General features: G+C 43.6%; 1 protein-coding gene and 1 long non-coding RNA gene across 10 annotated transcripts in view; one reads left to right on the top strand and one right to left on the bottom strand.

The window, feature by feature from the left end:
- Nucleotides 1-2,226, bottom strand: part of RCAN3 (RCAN family member 3) — a 109,001-nt gene extending 106,775 nt beyond the window's left edge. For 2 of the 9 annotated variants that reach the window (XR_010940128.1, XM_067724478.1), the window contains exon 1: nt 1,976-2,217. The gene's annotated coding sequence lies outside the window, so the exon portion shown is untranslated. Of the gene's footprint in view, nt 1-1,579; nt 1,706-1,975 lie in introns of all 9 variants that reach the window. The other 7 variants (XR_010940129.1, XM_067724488.1, XM_067724435.1 and 4 more) reach the window with 5 other exon arrangements.
- Nucleotides 2,227-2,306: 80 nt separating this feature from the next.
- Nucleotides 2,307-19,190, top strand: LOC137210125 (uncharacterized). Its single transcript, XR_010936274.1, has 4 exons — nt 2,307-2,439; nt 18,012-18,152; nt 18,737-18,855; nt 18,965-19,190. It is a non-coding gene; the product is annotated as an uncharacterized lncRNA (long non-coding RNA).
- Nucleotides 19,191-20,685: the final 1,495 nt, after the last annotated feature.

Raw genomic sequence — 20,685 nt, 5'->3', positions numbered from 1 at the left:
AGAATAATTTTTCAAAATAGTATGCTTCTCAACTTGGTGCATATTTAAAATACCTTAGCTAGATGCACTTTATTACGTTTTGATGTGCTCAAAATGCTATTGATCAATACTGGAAGCAAACAAAATACCCCATTTCCAGCTCTACAAGTGCCCTGCTGAATAACCTTGGAACAGTCACTTGGCTTTTTGTATTACATTTGTCCTCTCAATATAAAATGAGGAAAATATTCACAGATGCTGTTGAACTACTAAATACCTTTTAAAAACGTCTAAATTATAAATTTAGACTAAATTCCTTTTTTAAAAAAAACCCTCTGGATTGTCAATGTGGGGGTTCTGAATAGCTATCCTGCAAGCCTCTATCTCCCACTTCCTCCCCACTCACTACTTTTAGGTAGAATCTTACTACTTTTTAGTAGCTGTGGTATGAAAAAAAAATGGTGCAACAGTAAAGATGAAAATTAGATTTTTGAATTTTGTATGTTTCAATGACCTATGCCCTCTTTCACATTTGTCAGAACAAATGAAAATAACAGGTTTTAAAGAATAATTGAAGTAGAGATGTAAAGACTGATGCTATTCGTTTCGCTGTATGTAATTCATTTCCTCTCACTATAACCTCTACATTCTAGGAAAAAAGTGGAGATCCACTGTCTGGCCTCCACCTTCTGTAGCTCTTTGGGTCTAAATAACAAACGGTATTGAACTTTAGACCTCCCATTATTTCACAGGTTTCAGCCTAATAGATTTCCAAATCACACTATTTTTCATGATGTTTTGCCTAAGTCTTTCAACCAACATATCCTCTAGTACCATACAAAATTTGTACTCATTTGTAATCCTTAACATGAACACGTTTAAAAGTTTTACAGATGTTACAATTCAATAGTGGGACAAATCTTGTTTTCCTGAAAAGCACTGAAATCTCTTCCCACGCTAAGAAAGAAAAGTTTTGCCAACCTGATAAAACATAAAGCTGACAGCGTGGTTAAAGAAGGGGCTCTGAGTTTTCAGGCCTTTCACTGTCTTCCCGCATCAAAAATCCATTTCTAGAAAACCAATATAATATCCCCACCAAAAAGCACGCACTTAGCTGATACACAAACATCTGTATTCTGAGTCTCAGTCTATGTGTTTCTATAATTTAGTATTTTGAATCAGAGCTAATGAAACAGTCTTAAAATTAATCACTTTAAATCCTATGTAATCACAGCTACAAATAAGTCAATCGCTTATGAAATTGTACCTCTGAGACTTCTATGAAATACAGAGACTTCTATTAAAAGTTCGAATAAATGTGGTATGCTAGGTAACTTTCAACAAGAAGGAGCAAATACTTCTGGCTTTGAGCACTGCACTAAACCATCACTTTAAATAATCCTAGTTTGTATCTGCAACACGGATCTGAACTGCTCCCTGCACTAGACTCCTAATCCCTGAAGGAGATGATCAGATTTTGCACGGAAGCTGGGACGAAGCAACCTGAAAACGGACCACTACTGCTCTATTGGTCCAGGCAGCAGATGGAAGCAGACAGACAAGTTTCAAGAAGTTATCGAATAGGTAATGCGATCGTTACCCGCGCATCACGGAGGAAGGAGAGCAAGAAAAAAGGAGGGGCTTCCAACTTCTGGTCGCCCCTGGACTGCACCCTTCTGCCTTCAGGAGCACGCTGGCTCTGTCAGCTTTTCAAAAAGTCAAACAGCTGTTGGGAGAGAGAACATTTTTCTTGGCTTTGTTTTCCAAGACACGACCCCAGAGCTGTCAGAGAAGAGCCTGGACGCCAGAGGGGCTGGACCCGGAAGGCAAAGGCGCAGCGTCTCTGGGGTCTCGGGCACAGGAGCGCCCACCCCTCCCGGCACCTGTGGACCGTTTCTTTTTTTAACTTGCCACACCCAGTGCCCCCCATCCTACCGAGAGCCGGGGGCAGAGCCTGCTCGGAGAGGCGGCCCCACCCTGCGAAGAAGAGACTCACCTGCCCGCGTGGCCGCCGCAGGCAGGCAGGCAAGGAGAGGCCGGGACGGCCAGACGGGCTACGCGGGAGACGGGGCGCCGCGAGGGGCCGCGCTTGGGGAGACGCGGCGGGCGGTCGCCGGGGTACAGTCTGCTAGGTGCCCGCTGCCCAGAGCCTAGCCGCCACGCCCTCGACGTCCGCGGGAGCGGCCGCCTCCGCCTGGGCGCGAGCCGCGTCCTGTAGAGCGAGGCCGTCGGCGTCGCGCGCGCGCGCGCCCGGTCCCGCGCGGCTCCGCCCCCCCTCCCCCCACCTCCGGCGAGCTCGCGCGGCGCAGGCGCCCGGTGTAGACCGCCCGGCGGGGGCGCGCGGGGCCCAGTAGCCGGCAGGAAGCGGGCCCGCCCTTCGCGTGCGGCCTTGGGGCCGGGGCGGGAGCCTGGCTGCGCGCTCGCACTTGACCTGCATCCGGGTTTTCTTGTTCAGCGCAGGTGAGGGGCTTGGGCGGTCTAGCTGGGGAGGGGGCTTTAGGTGCCCCCGACGGCGGGACCTTTGGCGATCTTCTGGTCTTGCACCGTGACCAGAAATGGCTTATCTCCTTTTCTTGCTTGGTCCCATTCAGTCGGTGGCAAGAATAGTTAGTAGGAATATAATGAACATTTACTGAGGGCTAGTTACTATGTACACTGCAACGTGTGCTTTGCAGGATTTACCTCATTTAACCTCACAACCAGCGAACCGAACATTATTATCCTCCTTTTATAGACGAAGAGGGCTTCCATGTGCTTAATTCCCCAAGGCGAGACAGCAAGTTAGGTGGTTGAGCTATAGGCTGCGTCCGGGTGCTGACTCCTTGTCCTGGGCTCTGAACCACGGTGGGCTTCTGCTGCAGCCGCCGCCTCCTCCAACCCCCCCTCCACTCCCCCTCCCCCTCCTCTTCATCGTATGTACAATCCTAATAATATTTACATTTCTAATGTTTTATTCCCCGTTTACAAAACACTTTTCACCGCACAGTCTTCCTTGATTCTCTCAGAAGCCTCTATTTCTTTTACAAATAGAAAGACCAAGGGCCTGAGCTGTTCAATGAGTTGTCCAAAGTTACAGTGGTAGGACTGGGGCTTCCTTTGTCAGGTTATTTAAAAAAAAAAAAATTTTTTTTACCAAGGCGTCTGAGCCAAGCTTGGAAGGGAGCCTGTGTTCACAGAGAGGGAAACAGAGGCACAGAACAGGAAAGGAATTTGACTTAAGGTGTGCAGTTAGAGGAAAATCAGCTATGATCTCCCACATAGTCCCCTCTGAGGCAAAGTGAAGCAAATTGAAGGTCAAAATCAAGGAAGCAGTGCCGTCAGGCACTTAGCCCCTGGGTCATGGGACAGGAAGAAGGATTAAAGTGTGTAGAATACATCTAATCTCTGTTAGATTTAAACTAAGGAAACAGGATTGCATTATGGTCCCAATCATTCTTTAGCAATTGACCTGGCACCATCACAGAGATATGTCCAACGGATCACCCCTCTGGCTTCCTGTTCATTGCTTGTGTTGTTTCTGTTGCTTCCAACCCTACTGCCCCTTGCGCCCCACCAAGTTCTCCCTTTCATTCACTTAACAAATATTTATTGAGAGCCACTTCATGCGTTAAGGTCACCCTAAGAGCCGCAGTTATTTTTCTTCTCTAAATTTCTCAAACACAGCAACTTCAGCAAAAATTGAGCTTTTAGGTCAAATGAATTTGGAAGTTGCTGCATTCGGTACCCCTGCATGGGGATCCATTAATGCATCTTAACACAGAAATGGCTCTGAGAAGTCCTAAAGTAAAAAGACTGGTTTAGCCTTGTTTAACTCAGGGTTTAGGCCTTGTGCTGGGTACTAGGCTTACAGGGGTAAGGGCCATGCAAATCTATCCCTTCAGGAGCTCACAGATAGGGGAGACAGATAAGCAAACAACTAACTATGACACAACTTTATATGTACACTGATAGAGGCATTTGCAAAGTGCTGACAAAGCAGAGGAAGGATCGAGCAATTCTACCTGGAAAACTGAGGGAAGGCTTTGCATTAAGAGGATATTTGAGTAGGATTTTTCTAGGTGGAGAATATGGAAAAGGACATTCCATAGAATAATGGCATACTTAGAGACATAAAGGTATGCCTTTATGTTGGTCTTTGGGATAAGTATTAAATATTATTCAAGAGGTTTTGTTTTTGTTTTTTTTGCATGTAATATACCACTCAAACTGGATTAAACAGCAAATGGAATTCATTACCTCATGTAATGCAGAAAAGTTGTGGGCTTCAAGCATGGCTGGATCTAAGGGCTTAAAAGTATGACATCAGGATTTGATCTCCATTTCTTAACTCTGTTTTCCTTCGTGTTGACTTCTTTCTCAGGCTGCCTTTCCCCATGAGATAGCAGAATGGCTGCTAACAACTTCACATCATATCCTTACCATTAGAGTTTCTTTTCTTCAGTGCTGTCAACAAAAGTCCCAGGACTGCATCTCGTTGGTCTAACTTGGGTTACTTGTGCATCATTAAGCCACTCTCTTCAGAAGGGGCGTGGACTATTCTGATAGCCCAGACCTGGGTCATGTGCTAACCTCTGGAGTAGCTCTTAAATCTCATGGACTGAGAATTGGGGAAACGTGGCTTCCTGTGTGACCAAAAATTTTCTCTTGGTCCCTTTATCTACTCTACATTTTTTTCTACCTGATTTGTGCCTTAGGAGATACCAGCATGGACTGCTTCAATGGGTCCCTAGTTCTCTGGCTTACAGTTGAATTTATCCATAGAAGACATTGGAGGCGTGCAGAGGATTGGAGGAGGATGAAGTTAGGCCCCTTCCGCAGGCCCTTTCCCTTCTGGGTCACTGCATGTTGGCCACATACCTCTGTTGAGTCTTCTGTCTAGTGCCCCTCTTCATACGGGTCTCTCCTAGCTCTGGTAGAGTCTCCCTTCTCTTGGCCTAGAGGTGGTGGTAGCTCCCTACTGCTGGCAGCCTCAGAGTTTCATCCTATCATTCCTTCTTGTTTCCCTCAACCCTGCCCACACATTTGTATATAACCTTTACCAAACTCAGCTCAGATTAACCTTCTGCAGGAACCCTGACGGTAACATTCACCAAAGGTAATTCAAGTTTTTATTACCGAAAGAAAGGGAAATGTGTAAAGAGCAGGCAACAGGCGATAAGATAGCAATACTGATTTGGTAGAGCTATTACAATAAGGCAGGCCAGAGATGACAGTGGCTTGGACAAGGGTTATAGGAAAGGAAGTGGTGAAAAATAGTATGTTCCTGGTGAAATTTAAAGGCAAAGTTAACAAAACTTACTGATGAATTATATGTAAGTTTTGAGCATGAGAGAGGAGTTGGGATAGAAGCAGCTGGAAGACACAGGTCTGGAGCCTAGGAGTGGGCTCAAACCAAGCATAGTGATTTTGGAAGGAGGTGTGCGGGGTAGTTGAAATCATTAGCTCCGGTGAGATGACCCCGGAGGAGCAGGTGGAAAAGAAACACAAAAAGGGCAAAGGGCCGAATCCAGAACAACATCAATCTTTTCATGGTGGGCAGAGGGAGAGGTGCCATCTTATATCTATCAACTAGGTTGTGAGCAACTTAAGGACAAGAATGGAATCCTCCACATCTTCCCTCTTACATTGTGCCCACGGTGTATAAGTGCTTGTTATGAACGAACTTCACGTAGTTTTACATTTCTAACACTCCCTCCCTCTCCTCTTCATCATTGTGAGGTTTGAGTTACAGGCAGAGAAAAAAAGAGAGAGAAATTGATCCCTTGTGACTCAATCCATTGAAACCTATGCCAAGGTTGATAAGCATTTTTGCTGTCCTGAAAAACTCAAGTAGAACTCATCAGGTAAGGCTACAGATCCTGAGCAGCTCATCTCTTACCTTGGAGGAGAATTTCCAGACAGATGATTTCATTTCAGATTTTGTTATTCTTATCTGAGTAGACTTAAAAGTCAATACTTTAAAAAGTCCTTATTAGGGACTTCCCTGGTGGCGCAGTCGTTAAGAATCCGCCTGCCAATGCAGGGGACACGGGTTCGAGCTCTGGTCAGGGAAGATCCCACATGCCGTGGAGCAGCTAAGCCCGTGAGCCACAAATACTGAGCCCACGTGGCACAACTACTGAAGACCGTGTGCCCTAGAGCCGGTACTCCTCAACAAGAGAAGCCACTGCAATGAGAAGCCTGCGCAGGGCAAGAAAGAGTAGCCCCTGCTCGCCGCAACTAGAGAAAGCCCGTGCGCAACAATGAAGACCCAACGCAGCCAAAAATAAATAAATAAATTTATAAAAAGTCCTTATTAGGTTTGTGCTATGGAATTAATAGAAATGATAGAAGATCTCCATCTCACACTCCAGGGTTGCTGGTGGAATGTAAAAGGAGACAACCAATTTGGGGGAACTTTTGCCAGTTTTTCAAGCTAAGTGTACATCTACCCTGCGGCTCGGAAATTCAATTCCTAGTTATATATTCACAAAAAATGTCAGCAAGTATCCCCCCAAAGGGGGAGGGGTTGTACAAGAATGCTTTTAACATCTTTATTCACTCATAATATACACAAACTGGGAATATTATAAATGTTCATCAAAAGAAGAATGGATAAGCAAACTATGGTATATTCCAACAATGGAATACTACACAGCCATTAAAAGAATAAACTACTGATACACATAACAGCATAAATAAATCTCAAAAAACTGTTGGGCAAAAAGAAGGCAGACACCAAAGAGTTATAGATGTATGATTCCATTTACATGAGGTGAAATAAAAGGCCAAACTAACCTATGGTAATCAGCATCAGAATAGTGGTTGCATCTGAAGGATGGAGATTGACTGGAAAGGGGTATAAAAGAACATTCAGGGAACATTCACATTTATTGGATTCCTGCTATTTGCCCAGCACTGTTCTAGGCATTGAGAAGATAGTGGTGAACAAAACAGACCATGTCCCTGCTTTTATACAGATCTAAGTTCTTTTCATTGGCTGCGTAGCATCAATGCACTTTAAATAGAAAAAAGTGGCCTTTCTTTAAATATAATCAATGACAAGTCTGAGGAACTTTCTTCTCCATTTTTTTAGTTGCTGGTGGGAAGGCAGCAAAATACAATGGAAAGAGCATGGGCTTCAGGAAGTCAGCTCCACCATCACTGGTGGTGTGATCTGCGAGCAGTTTCTTTAAACCCACTGAACCTCACTTTTCCAGTCTGTTGAATGACAGTGATGATATCTGCACTGCAGGGTTGTTCTCTAAAGAGCTAGACACATTAAACATTAGACACAGTAAACATTAGTTGGTTTATTATCAGTTTACAAGTAAATGTTATTCAAGGCAGCAATGTGTTACCTCCCTTGCAACTAGGCATAAATTAATTTTGCCTAGTGAGATATGAGCAAAAGGAAGCTGACTTAGCTGGGAGAGGTACCCTGTGCACTTCTACTGTTCCTCTTTCTTCTAGCCTGCAATATGAATATGATAGCTGGAGCTCCAGCAGGCATTTTGGACCAGGAGGTAACCTTAAAGATGGAAGCCACATGCTGGGGTGGTGGATCCAAAAGATGTGGATCCAGGATTCCTTGTGACACTGGAGCTGTCATACCAGCCCTGGGTTGCCTGTATCCAGACTGCCTTTACCTGGGAGAGAAATATTCTTCTATACTGTTAGGTGTCTGTTGCAGCCAAACCTAATCCCAAATGATATACCTTGTGAATGACCCACAGTTCCCTATGCTACTTTTCATGGCATCTATCACAGTTGTATTTAAGAGAATAATTATGCAGTTACTGATTTAATGGCCTAAGCCCATTACTAGAATATTAGTTCCATGGGGGCAGGGAGTAGTCTGTTCACTGATAAATCCCCAGCTCCTATAACAATATCTGGTTCTGGTATATAGTAGGTGCTCAATAAATCTGGAAGAGAGAAAGGGAGGGAGGAAACAGAGCTGCTTCTGATCGTGAGAGAGATCACCTCATGAGAGAACACACACTGAGGAAGGAAGAGGCCTGAAGATGGAAGCCTGCCTGCCTGCCTGCCAATTGGTCTCTGTCTCTGTCTCTCTGTCTCAAAGGCTCATAGAACCCAGGCATATTAGATATTTAAATTCACGGCCTACCACATGCTCTAGATCTCCTATGGGATTTGCCTTGTAGATGACACCTTTTCCTGAAGAGGCTTTAATTGCCCAGCCTCCCTGGTAACACCCTCATTCATCTCCTCTTCCTGGAAAATCAGTCATTCCCCAAAGAAGAGAGTTACAACAGAATCCAAGAGCCGGCTGGGAAGGGGGGAAGCTTCTTACCAGCACCATTGGTTGGGAGATGAGTGATGTCGATTTTTTATACTTAAAATTTCTCATTATAAAAACTAGACTTGGGGCTTCTCTGGTGGCGCAGTGGTTGAGAGTATGCCTGCCGATGCAAGGGACATGGGTTCGTGCCCCGGTCCGCGCGGATCCCACGTGACGTGGAGCGACTGGGCCCGTGAGCCATGGCCGCTGAGCCTCCGCGTCCGGAGCCTGTGCTCCACAACAGGAGAGGCCACAACAGTGAGAGGCCCGCGTAACGCAAAAAAAAAAAAAATAATAATAATAATAATAACCTAGGTTTTTATGGATAATTTGAAAACAAAAGGATAAATAAGAAAATTAAAATCACTTATAACCCCATGATCTAGAGATTATTCAATATTTTGGTATATTTCCTTCCAACCTTTTTTGTAAGATGAGGTATATCAGTGCCTTCTGAAGCCTGGATGCTGTGTAAGATTTCATCCAGTTATGTTCCTCTAAATTACGAAGAATCAGTCCTATTTGCCTGCAGACTCAGAGGCTGCAGAATTCACTGCAGATGGGTTCAAGAGCAGCAGGGCTACTCCACGCTGGAAGGACCCGCTCTTTAAATGTTGCATTTCTTGAATTTGTTAGGAGGAGATATTATTTCCTGATTAATTTGGGCTGCAGATGGGTGGAGGATAATAAGAGCTAGAAGACCATCATCAGGAGAGGGGGTGGGGCACAGAAAAGAAAGGAAGTAAATGGAACATTAAAAATAGGCAGCTGCATGAATAGCCCAGGAATTCAAATTATCTTGATTTTTCTTGACTCTCAGGGTTTGATCAGGAGACAGAAGTCACACTAGTGATTTGAACAGAAAGAATTTAATATAAAGAATTGTTACCTACATATAAAGCTATTCACTAGTAACTAAACAGGTAAAAAAAAGGGATCACAGAGGTAGCAACTGCAGGAAGCAGGATGAAAGGAACCAACGGAAGAGGTTTAATTATTAAAACTTAGAAGATAAGAGGATATTCAGCCATAAAAAGGAATGAGGCACAGATCCATGCTACAACTTCGATGAACTGTGAAAACATTATGCTAAGTGAAAGAAACCAGTCACACTAGTCCACATATTGCACGATTCCATTCATGTCAAAGTCCAAAACAGAGAAATCTACAGAGACAGAAGATAGCTTAGAGGCTGCCAGTGGCTGGGAGGGTGGGTATAGGGAGTATAGGAAATATGGGCGGGGTGGGGGGGAGTGTGATAGCTGCAGGGTACAGGTTTTTTTTTTTTTTAATTGTGGTAAAATATGTGTAACATAAAATATACTATTTTAACCATTTTTAAGTACACAGGTTAGTGACATTAAGTACATTTGCACTGATGTGCAGCCATCACCACCATCCATCTCCAGAACATTTTTCATCTTCCAAATTGAATCTCTCTACCCGGTCAACTCCCCACCCGCCTCCCCCCATTCCTGGCAGCCACCACTCCCTGCTTTCTGTCTCTATGAATCTGACTACTCTAAGTACCTCATGTAAGTGGAATCATACAGTATTTGTCCTCTTGTGTCTGCCTTGTTTCACTTAGCACGTTTTCCAGTTTGATCCATATTGCAGGATATGTCAGAATTTCCTTCCTTTTAAGGCTGAATAATATTCTGTTGTATGTATACACCACATTTTTAAAAAAATTATTTATTTTTGAATTTTAAAAATTTATTTTTTATACAGCAGGTTCTTATTAGTTATCTATTTTATACATATTAGTGTATATATGTCAATCCCAATCTTCCAATTCATCTCACCACCACCGACCCCCACCCTGCCCCGCTTTCCCCCCTTGGTGTCCATACGTTTGTTCTCTACATCTGTGTCTCTATTTCTGCCTTGCAAACCGGTTCATCTGTACCATTTTTCTAGATTCCACATATATGCATTAATATACAATATTTGTTTTTCTCTTTCTGACTTACTTCACTCTGTATGACAGTCTCTAGGTCCGTCCACGTCTCTACAAATGACCCAATTTCGTTCTTTTTTTATCTCTGAGTACTATTCCATTGTATATACGTACCACCTCTTCTTTGTCCTTTCATCTGTCGATGGGCATTTAGGTTGCTTCCATGACCTAGCTATTGTGAGTTTATCCACGTGTCAATGGACACTGAGTTGATTCCATCTTTTGGCTATTATGAATAATGCTGCTGTGAATGTGGGTATTCAAATATCTGTTTGAGTCCCTGCTTTCCATTCTTTTCTGTATATACCCAGAAGTGGCATTTCTGGATCATATGGTAACTCTATTTTTAAAATTTTGAGAAATCACCATACCGTTTTCCATAGTGGCTGCATCATTTTACATTCCCACTAGCAGTGCACAGGGTTCCAGTTTCTCCGTATCCTCACCAACACCTGTTATTTTCTTTTTTTCTTCTTTTGGAGCAGAGAAAGCTTTATTTCAGGGCCAAGAAAGGAGAACAGGCAGCTTATGCTCAAAAGACCCAAACTCCCCAATGGCTTTCAGGGGAACATTTTGTGTGTGTGTGTGTGTGTGGTACGCGGGCCTCTCACCGCTGTGGCCTCTCCCGCTGCGGAGCACAGGCTCTGGACGCGCAGGCTCAGCGGCCACGGCTCACGGGCCCAGCCGCTCCGCGGCACGTGGGATCCTCCCGGACTGGGGCACGAACCCGCGTCCCCTGCATCGGCAGGCGGACTCTCAACCACTGCGCCACCAGGGAAGCCCAGGGGAACATTTTTAAAGGCAACATTTGGGAGGGAAGGCTGAAGGATTCATGACTTTCTTCTCATTGATTGGTTGTGAACTAACAGTGTGGTGTTTTAGGAATCTTAATCATCAACCTTCTGGTTCTGAACAGTCTGGTCCCGTGCTTGTGCTCAGCAGGTAGTTGCCACCCTCCACGTGAGTATGGGGGTCTTAGTTCCTGTAGAACAACTGGTTTCAGGACTTAACGAAGCTCAGGTTCTTGATGTCTCATCGCAGAAAGAATTCAGTGAGAGACAAAGTGATAGGTAAGAAGTGGATTTATTTAGAGAGAAATGCACTCCACAGACAGAGTGTGGGCCATCTCAGGTGAGAAAGTCCACCTATTATTTTCTTTTCAGGGTTTCTTTTAGAGGTGATGAAAATGTTCTAAAATTAATGGTGGTGATGGTTGCACATACCCATGGATATACTAAGAACCATTGAATTGTACAGTTTAGATGAGTGAATTGTATGGTATGTGAATTATGTCAATAAGGGCGTTAAATATGTAAGAGGAGGGCACAGCAGACCTGGACCCCAGACCTCTGAGGAGGGGGTGCTGATGTCTCTGAGGGGTTGCTATGAAGTTGGTTGTCCAAGTGCTGGAAAGAACTGCAAAACCAGATTCAGCTGCTGCTGCGCTAGAGTGAAGCAGTGTTGCTGAGTGACGTACTTACGAACAAGAAATAGGAAGGAGTAAGTCCTTGTTCCTCGTGCAGCCTCACTGTCTCCCTCACCGGGAGCAGCTGGCAAAGCAGAAAGGCGGTTTCAGCCCCGGCACCCCAAAGCCATCCGCTGGAAGTGTGGGTTTAGAACTGAGAGAAAATCTTAATGACATGCTGTCTTAATCAGCTTGGGTTGCTATAACAAAATACCGTAACCTGGGTGGCTTCTCAACAACAGACATTTATTTCTCAGTTCTGGAGGGTGGAAGTCCAAGATCACGATCAGGTTCTGGTGAGTGCCTTCTTCCTGGTTTACAGATGTCTTGTGTATCCTCACGTGGCAGAGAGAGAGCAAGCCAGCTCTCTGGCCTCTTCTTTTTTTGTTGTTGTTAGTTTCTGGTGTGCAGTGAAGTGATTCAGTTATACATATTCTTTTCCATTATACGTTATTACAAGATATTGAATATAGTTCCCTGTGCTATACAGTAGGACCTTGTTGTTTATTTTATATTCAGTCGTTTGTATCTGCTAACCCAAACTCCTAATTTATCTCCCCTTACTCCCTTTTCCCTTTGGTAATCATAAGTTTGTTTTCTATGTCTGTGAGTCTGTTTCTGTTTTGTAAATAAGTTCATTTGTATATTTTAGATTCTACATATAAGTGATATCATATGGTATTTGTCTTTATCCTGACTTATTTCACTTAGTATGATAATCTCTAGGTCCATCCACGTTGCTGCAAATGGCATTATTTTATTCTTTTATATGCTTGAGTAGTATTCCATTGTATATACCACGTCTTTACCCATTCATCTGACGATGAACATTTAGTTTGCTTCCATATCTTGGCTATTGTAAATAGTGCTGCTATGAACATTGGGGTGCATGTATCTTTTCGAAGTATGGTTTTCTCTTGATATATGACCAAGAGTGGGATTGCTGGGTCATATAGTAACTCTATTTTTAGTTTTTTTTAAAATATTTATTTTATTTTACTTTTTTATTAATTTTAATATTTTATTTATTTGGCTGCATCCTGTCTTAGTTGCAGCATGCGGGATCTTTCGTTGCGGCACATGGGCTTCTCTTTAGTTGAGGCGCGTGGGCTCCAGAGCATGTGGGCTTAGTTGCCCTGCAGCATGTGGGATCTTAGTTTCTTGACCAGGGATCGAACCCACGTCCCCTGCATTGGAAGGCAAATTCTTTACCACTGGACCACCAGAGAAGTCCCTATTTTTAGTTTTTTAAGGAACCTCCACACTGTTTTCTATAGTGGCTGCACCAATTTACATTCCCAACAGTGCAGGAGGGTTCCCTTTTCTCCACACCCTCTCCAGCATTTATTATCTGTAGACTTTTTAATGACAGCCATTCTGACCAGTGTGAGGTGGTACCTCATTGTAGTTTTGATTTGCATTTCTCTAATTATTAGTGATGTTGAGCACTCCTTCATGTGTTTGTTGGCCATCTGTGTGTCTTCTTTGGAGAAATGTCTATTTAGATCTTCTGCCCACATTTTGATTGGGTTTTTTTTTGGTTTGTTTGTTTTTTAAATTAATTAATTAATTTATGGCTGCATTGGGTCTTTGTTGCTGTGTGCAGGCTTTCTCTAGTTGCGGTGAGCGGGGGCTACTCTTCGTTGTGGTGTGAGGGCTTCTCATTGTCGTGGCTTCTCTTGTGGAGCATGGACTCTAGGCACGCAGGCTTCAGTAGTTGTGGCACGTAGGCTCAGTAGTTGTGGCTTGTGGGCTCTAGAGCTCCGGCTCAGTACTTGTGGCGCATGGGCTTAGTTGCTCCATGGCATGTGGGATCTTCCCTGGCCAGGGCTCAAACCTGTGTCCCTTGCATTGGCAGGCAGATTCTTAACTGCTGCGCCACCAGGGAGGCCCTGTTTGTTTGTTTTGTTATTGAGCTGTATGAGCTGTTTATATATTTTGGAAATTAAGCCCTTGTCAGTTGTATTGTTCGCAAATATTTTCTCCCAGTCTGTAGATTGTCTTTTTGTTTTGTTTATGGTTTCCTTTGCTGTGCAAAAGCTTATAAGTTTGATTAGGTCCCATTTGCTTATTTTTGCTTTTATTTATTATTGCCTTGGGAGACTGAACTAAGAAAACATTGCTCTGATTTATGTCAGAGAATGTTTTGCCCATGTTCTCTTCTAGGAGTTTTATGGTGTTCTGTCTCATATTTAAGTCTTTAAGCCATTTTGAGTTTATTTTTGTGTATGGTGTGAGGGTGTGTTCTAACTTCATTAATTTACACATGGCTGTCCAGCTTTTCCAACACCACTTGCCAAAGAGATTATCTTTTCTCCATTGTATATTCTTGCCTTCTTTGTCAAAGATTAATTGACCATAGGTGTGTGGGTCTCTTTCTGGGCTCTTTTTTCTGTTCCATTGATCCGTATGTCTGTTTTTGTGCCAATACCATGCTCTTTTGATTACTATAGCTTTGTAGTGTTGTCTGAAGTCTGGGAGAGTTATGCCTCCAGCCTTGTTCTTTTTCTTCAGGATTGCTTTGGCAATTCTGGGTCTCCTATGGCTCCATGTAAATTTTAGGATTATTTGTTCTATCGATAGTTCTGTGAAAAATTTCATGGGTAATTTGATAGGGAGCACATTAAGTCTGAAGATTGCTTTAGGTAGTATGGCCATTTTAGCAATATTAATTCTTCCAATGCAAGAGCATGGGATATCTTTCCATTTCTTTAAATCATCTTCAACTTCTTTTATCAGTGTTTTATAGTCCTCAGTGTCTAAGTATTTCACCTACTTGGTCAGGTTTATTCCTAAGTATTTTATTCTTTTTTGATGTGATTTAAAAAAGGATTTTTCTGATGTTTCATTGTTAATGTAAAGAAACGCAACAGATTTCTGCATGTTAATCTTGTATTTTGCTACCTTGCTGAATTCGTTTGTCAGTCCTAGTGGTTTTTGTGTTATGTGCAGATGACATGATACTATATATGGAAACCACTAAAGTCCTAGGAGTCTTTAGTGGTTTCCATATATAGTATCATGTCATCTGCACATAATGACAATTTTACCTCTTCCCTTCCAATCTGAATAACTTTTATTTCTTTTTCTTGTCTGATTGCTCTGTCTAGGACTTCCAATATCATGTTGAATAGAAGTGGTGAGAGTGGGCATCCTTGTCTTGTTCCAGATTTTAGTGGGAAGGCTTTCAACTTTTCACCATTGAGTATTATGTTGGCTGTAGTTTTGTCATAAATAGCTTTTATTATGTCGAGATATGTTCCCACTATGGTAACGTTTTTCCTTTTTTTTTATTATGAATGGATGTTGAATTTTATCAAATGCTTTTTCTGCATCTACTGAGATGATCATGTGGTTTTAGTCATTTCCTTTGTTGATGTGGTGTATCACATTGATTGATTTGTGTATGTTGAACCATCCTTGTGACCCCGGGATGAACCCAACTTGATTGTGGTCTATGATCTTTTTTATGTGTTGTTGGATTTGGCTTGCTAGTATTCTATTGAGAATTTTTGCATCTATGTTCATGAAAGACATTGGCCTGTAATTTTCTTTTTTGGTAGTATCTTTGTCTGGTTTTGGTAGTATCTTTATCAGGGTGGTGGCTTCATAGAATGGCTTTGGGAGTGTTACCTCCTCTTCAGTCTTTTGCAAGAGTTTGAGAAGGATCAGTATAAGTTCTTCTTTGTATGTTTTGGTAGAATTCCTCAGTGAAGCCATCAGTCCTGGACTTTTGTTTGCAGGGAATTTATTTTATTATAGATTCTATTTCACTTCTAGTGATCGGTCTGATCAAATTATTTATTTCTGCTTGATTCAGTTTTGGTGGGCTGTAGGTTTCTAGAAACTTGTCCGTTTCTTCTAGGTTGTCCAATTTGTTGGCATCGCCTCTTCTTATAAGGGCACTAATCCCATTCATGAAGGCTCTGCCCTCATGACCTAATTACCTCCCAAAGGCCCCGCCTCCAAATACCATCACATTGGGATTAGGGTTTCAGCACATGAATTTGGGGGTCACACAAACATTCAGTCCATTGCATTTGCATACCTTGGTAATTGGAAGAGTTTATCCTTAGGTATGACTGAGACTAGCTTTGTAGTTTGAGAAACTGTGTATGCAAGGGCGTCTTCAAAAAGATACCCACAAGCTTGGTGATAAGGTTAAACTTGTAAAAATCCATTCATGAGTAGATGAGATACATGTCTATTCAAAAGGCCTCCCAAAGGTGGCCAAGCCCCAAATACAATGCAAGAAGCCAAAATCTAAGCACCTAGCTCTTTGACTTTGGCCTGTGGCTCTGTGCCTCTATTTATACTGCTCCCTAGCTTAAAGAAAAATAATAACAGTAGCTAATGTTATTTAGACGTCACTCAGTACCAGGCATTGTTGTATATTACATCCTTACAACAAACTGCAAGGGAGGCAGTATTACCATGCCAATTTTACAGATGAGGAAACTGAGGTTTGGAGGGGTTATGTATTTTCCTAAGGTTTCAGAGAAAGTAAGCTCCAGAGCCTGTACTCTTAGCCTTGATACTGTGCTGCCTCCCTGTGTCCTGCTCTGTGCTTCTCTTAGCTATTATTGGACAGGCCATGTGATCTTCCTTCAGTCAGGGAGCAATATCACCGGAGATCTAGAAGACACTAAAAAAACCCCGCCTAAATGACCAGACCAGAGATCATGTGCACAGTTGTACTACAATGTGTGTGGCCACTGAGTGGTTTTCAAATGCTACGAGCATTCATCTTGATGTTGCCAGTGTCTAAAGGACCAGGCTGAGTTGCCTCAGTTCTGGGAGGGACCACTGAGTTGGGCTTTCTTTTGATGAAGCCAAATTCTTGAGGAAAGACTTGTTCTTTCAGGGCTCAGTGGGATTAGTCAGGTCTGGGTTCTCAGGTGCTCAGAGAAACCTGGTGGAGGAGAAAGGGGATGGGCAGCTAGCCCCATGGTGTGGAGGCCTACCTGGAACCAGATGAGAGTCCTGCTTGTGAAGGGTTCCTGAGGTTCTGTTTGGACCTGTGGGCTCACAAGAAGCTATTTCCAGGGGCTGCTGAAGGCCTGACCCATGCTTTGGAGGGGGAGGCCCACGGTAAGGACCAGAGAGGGTAGGGGGAGTATATATCAGTGGGAGGTCACCAGCAGGGGGCAGCTGACCCAGCTCAGTGATGGTCTCAAAGCGGCTGGTAGAGCAGAGGTCATGGCAAGAGGAGTAATTAAAAAAGGAAAACCCAAGAGATGTTACAGAGCACACAGTACACTTGAAATGTTTCCTGAGAATCTCTCAAAAAAGCAGAAGATGGGGCTGGGGAAGAGAATGTCACATTGAAGTGGTTAATTTCCAGCTATTAGAAGCTTGTGCTATAACAGTCTGGGTATAAAAAGGAAAAGTATTATTAGCCAAAGTCATGGTCTGGTGAGGCCCGGGTTGAATGGGTTACAGTTGAAGTGTAAATTAGATAAGCACATTTATCCAACAAATCAAGCTGTCGGCTTTAGGTGATTTGACTTGAGGGGAATTGACTCAGGCACCTACCTTGCTCTTTTACTTCAAAAGTATCCCGTGTACTAAACTTACTGTGATAATCATTCCATGATGTGTGTGAGTCAAATCATAATGCTGTACATCTTAAACTTATACAGTGTTGTATGTCAATTATATCTTAATAAAACTGGAAGAAAAAAAAGTATCCCAGGTAGCTTTGACCATTTTCTGAATTTACAGTTTTTCAGTTTTTAAAGTGGCAGCAGCACACTGGAAATGCCCACAGAGTAGAGTTTGTTTTCTTTCTTTGAATCTTTCTTTCTTTGAATCTGTGATTTATTTCAGTCAGAATGGACACCAACACCTTTTAAGAGCAATGAAAGACATTTTCACATATTGAGGTATGGGGAAGTCATTCTGGCTTATACATAGGTTAACTTGATTTTATGCTAACTAACACAGCCTGTTTGTGGCCTATCAAACAAACATTGTACATCTGCTTTAATTAGTAAAGAAGTAAAGAATGTCCATGTTAAAAATAAAGATTAAATGCCTCCCTTCCTGGGATGCCAATGCTAGTACTCCTTTGAATGATAAGACTCCCTTTCCAGGTGCCAAGGCCATACTGATTTACTGTGTATGTGCTGATCTGTTTGTTTGTTTTTAAACCTTGAAGGAATGTATCCCTGACTTATTTGGTTTTCTTTGTCCTGACAAGATACAAAATTGTGCTGAAAACCATGGTTCTCTAGAGCATTCCTCAGTTATCCGAGAGGCTGTCTCCTGGGCTATAGTCCTCAGTTTGGTTCAAGTAAAACTCTCTTCTATTCCTATTACAGGTTGGGACCTGGGACCTGGGACCCTTTGCTGCAGTACTTGCACCTGGACGAATATCTCCTCGACCAGCAGAATACAAGAAACTCTAAGGAACTAAAAATAACTGCCCACATGTGCATTTGGGGCAAAATATGAACAATGAGGTACAACAGGGCCAAAACCCAGCTGCCACTTCTGAGGTGCCAGGAGCAAAGGCGGGGTCCTGCGCATGGTCCCTACAAAGGGGTGGGCAGACCCCCTAAGCTGCCCCTCTGGCCTACCCACCGATCCCCCCCCCACCCCATTTAAGGGCCCAGCTTGTCACCCCCTCAGGGATGAGCAAGGACACCTGTTACATGTTTTTGCTCCCTTGTGCTGCAGCGATAAAGCCTTACCTGAATTCCTTGTCTGGCCTCATCAATTTCTATTGATTAAAGAATCCAAAAACCCAGATCGGTAAAAGGAGTTTGCTGTCGTTCATGAGATGAGACCCAGATTGACCTGGATTCAGGGCAGCTTTCACACTGAGGACCTATCAGTTTGCTACTATGAGTCCACATACGCGGGCACCGCGTGGGGGTCTTGGGAAAGCCCCTAGAGAGCCAGAGCCAGCTTTCCAGGCATGTGTGAACTGTGCACTCCTACACGACCCCACGCTCAAAAGGGCCTCACACTTGGTTTAATGCTCTGCATTTGCCATCTTGAAGTTCTTAATAATTTTATCTTTGAACATCTTTCTGTTTGTCAGCAAGGTATGATGGGTGCCACATGCATGTGAGCAGAGGAGTTCAAAGCAACGTGTGTGCGGCGTTCTTTGCACATAGCGTTCCTGATGTCCTCATCAGGCGTGCTCAACGCAAATCCTAGGTGACCGTTAGGCCTGTGATTCAGTGGGGGCAGGGGTGGGAGTGGGGAAGGGCTGACATTCTAGAGAGGCTACACTTTCCATTCCAACTGAAACTTTCTTCCAATGCAGGAAGGAGGCAACGGACAAGGATCCCCATCACGTCCTTCTTACACGTGTTACTTCCCTGTATCAGCCTATCAGACAACCACATCCGCTGAAAATGACGACCTAGATGGAAACGGAAAGCTCAGGCCACCCACAGCTCCTTCTCTTTTTATTTCTTTACTCATCAATAAGCTGAAGGCTGAGAATGTTGGTAGGATATGTGTACACCCATTAAGAAATAAAAACAGTTGAGTTAGTTTTGTGTAGGATTTCCATTGTTCAGGTAAGAACACAATACTTATTCATGTACAAGCAATGAAATACGAATTGTGTCATATCAGTGATTTCCTTATTAGTTAGTGCTCTTATATTTGCGTTTAAAATGGGTATTGCATAACACAAAAATGAAGGGTAAAAAATGGTCCCTTTAATGGCACTTTTTGGGCCCCTGCACTTTCGTTTTGCACCGGGCCCTGGATGTTATGTAGCTGGCCTTGCAGATACCTTAGTTTGGACTGAAAAGCTGTCTCCGCCTTCTCCTGAACTCCGGGTCCAGCTCAGCCCGGGCTCCGGGGCTGAGACACAGTGCCTGCTCTCCACCGCACCCAGGGCCATGTCCGCAGCCTCCATCTCCCCTTCTGGGTTCTCTTGTTTCCTGCTTAGTCCTGGCCCCATGAAATTTCATCATCAGTCCCTCAATTGTATTAACCATCACACTTTATATTGTTTGCTTCGTTTTCTGACTCCTTTGTATGGAGTTTCTCTTTTTTTCATTGCTGTATGTATGTACTTAGCACATGACAAGTGCTCAAAACACCACTTTTTCACTTTTTATTATGAAAATTTCAAGCATACACAAAAACAGAGATGACAATTTAATGAATCCTTGTGGACTATTGCCGGCTTTGACTACACTATCCTGCCATTCTTGTTTCACCTCAACAATTTTAGTCTTTCTCTTTCGTGTTGTTGGATTTCTTCAAATGCCTTGTATCTCGGTGGACAACTCCCACTTATGAATGAAGAGCTATATTGCTTCCTGCAGAGAGTTGGGTGGGTTTCCTTCGCAGTCGTGTGGGTTTGTTTATTCAAAGGCTTATGGTCCCCTCCGTGGGAGGGGTAATTTTTGTCTCTGAGGAAGTGAACGGGGTCTCTCCATCAGCTTCCCCTTCAGGCGTGTGAGTGTGGAGCCAGCAGGCTGCCTGGGGATGCAGGCAAAAATAAGCAAGACTGACTCTAAGGGTAGGGAGCTTCAGTGTCTATCATGCCTGCACAGGGCTGTCTTTCCTTATTTCTCCTCCTGGTTATGCTAGAGGTCCATTCATTTCTTCAGCTCCATCTTGACCCCGCCCCCCCCTCCCCGCCGCAGTATCCTTACCGTGGGCCCTCTACAGCCAAATCACTTCCACTGTTTAGAGTAATTCTTAGAGCTTCAGCTGGGGCACAGCTACTCTGTGCCTGTCGGCACGGCAATCCCTCGGATTGCTGCCCAGAGCACTCTTGTTCTTGATACCTACTGACTTTAAGCCCAAAGCCGCTCTGGGATGGAGAGGAGGTGAATGCGTGTGCTTAGGCTCCATATTGAATGGGAAACTCTAACAGATATTTTTGGCGTAACTAAATTTTGTTTTCTCCCACTTAAGTTCAGAGAGTGTGGCTTCTTCATCTGTGGTCTCCAGGGCTTATCCAGAGGCTCGTGGGCCTGGGTCCCAGTTTTCCAGGGTCTTCCTCCAAGCTGAGGCAGA

Source organism: Pseudorca crassidens, chromosome 2 (assembly GCF_039906515.1).
Source record: "Pseudorca crassidens isolate mPseCra1 chromosome 2, mPseCra1.hap1, whole genome shotgun sequence".
In the NCBI taxonomy this organism is placed as follows: Eukaryota; Metazoa; Chordata; class Mammalia; order Artiodactyla; family Delphinidae; genus Pseudorca; species Pseudorca crassidens.
This window is presented reverse-complemented; position numbering and strand designations above follow the sequence as displayed.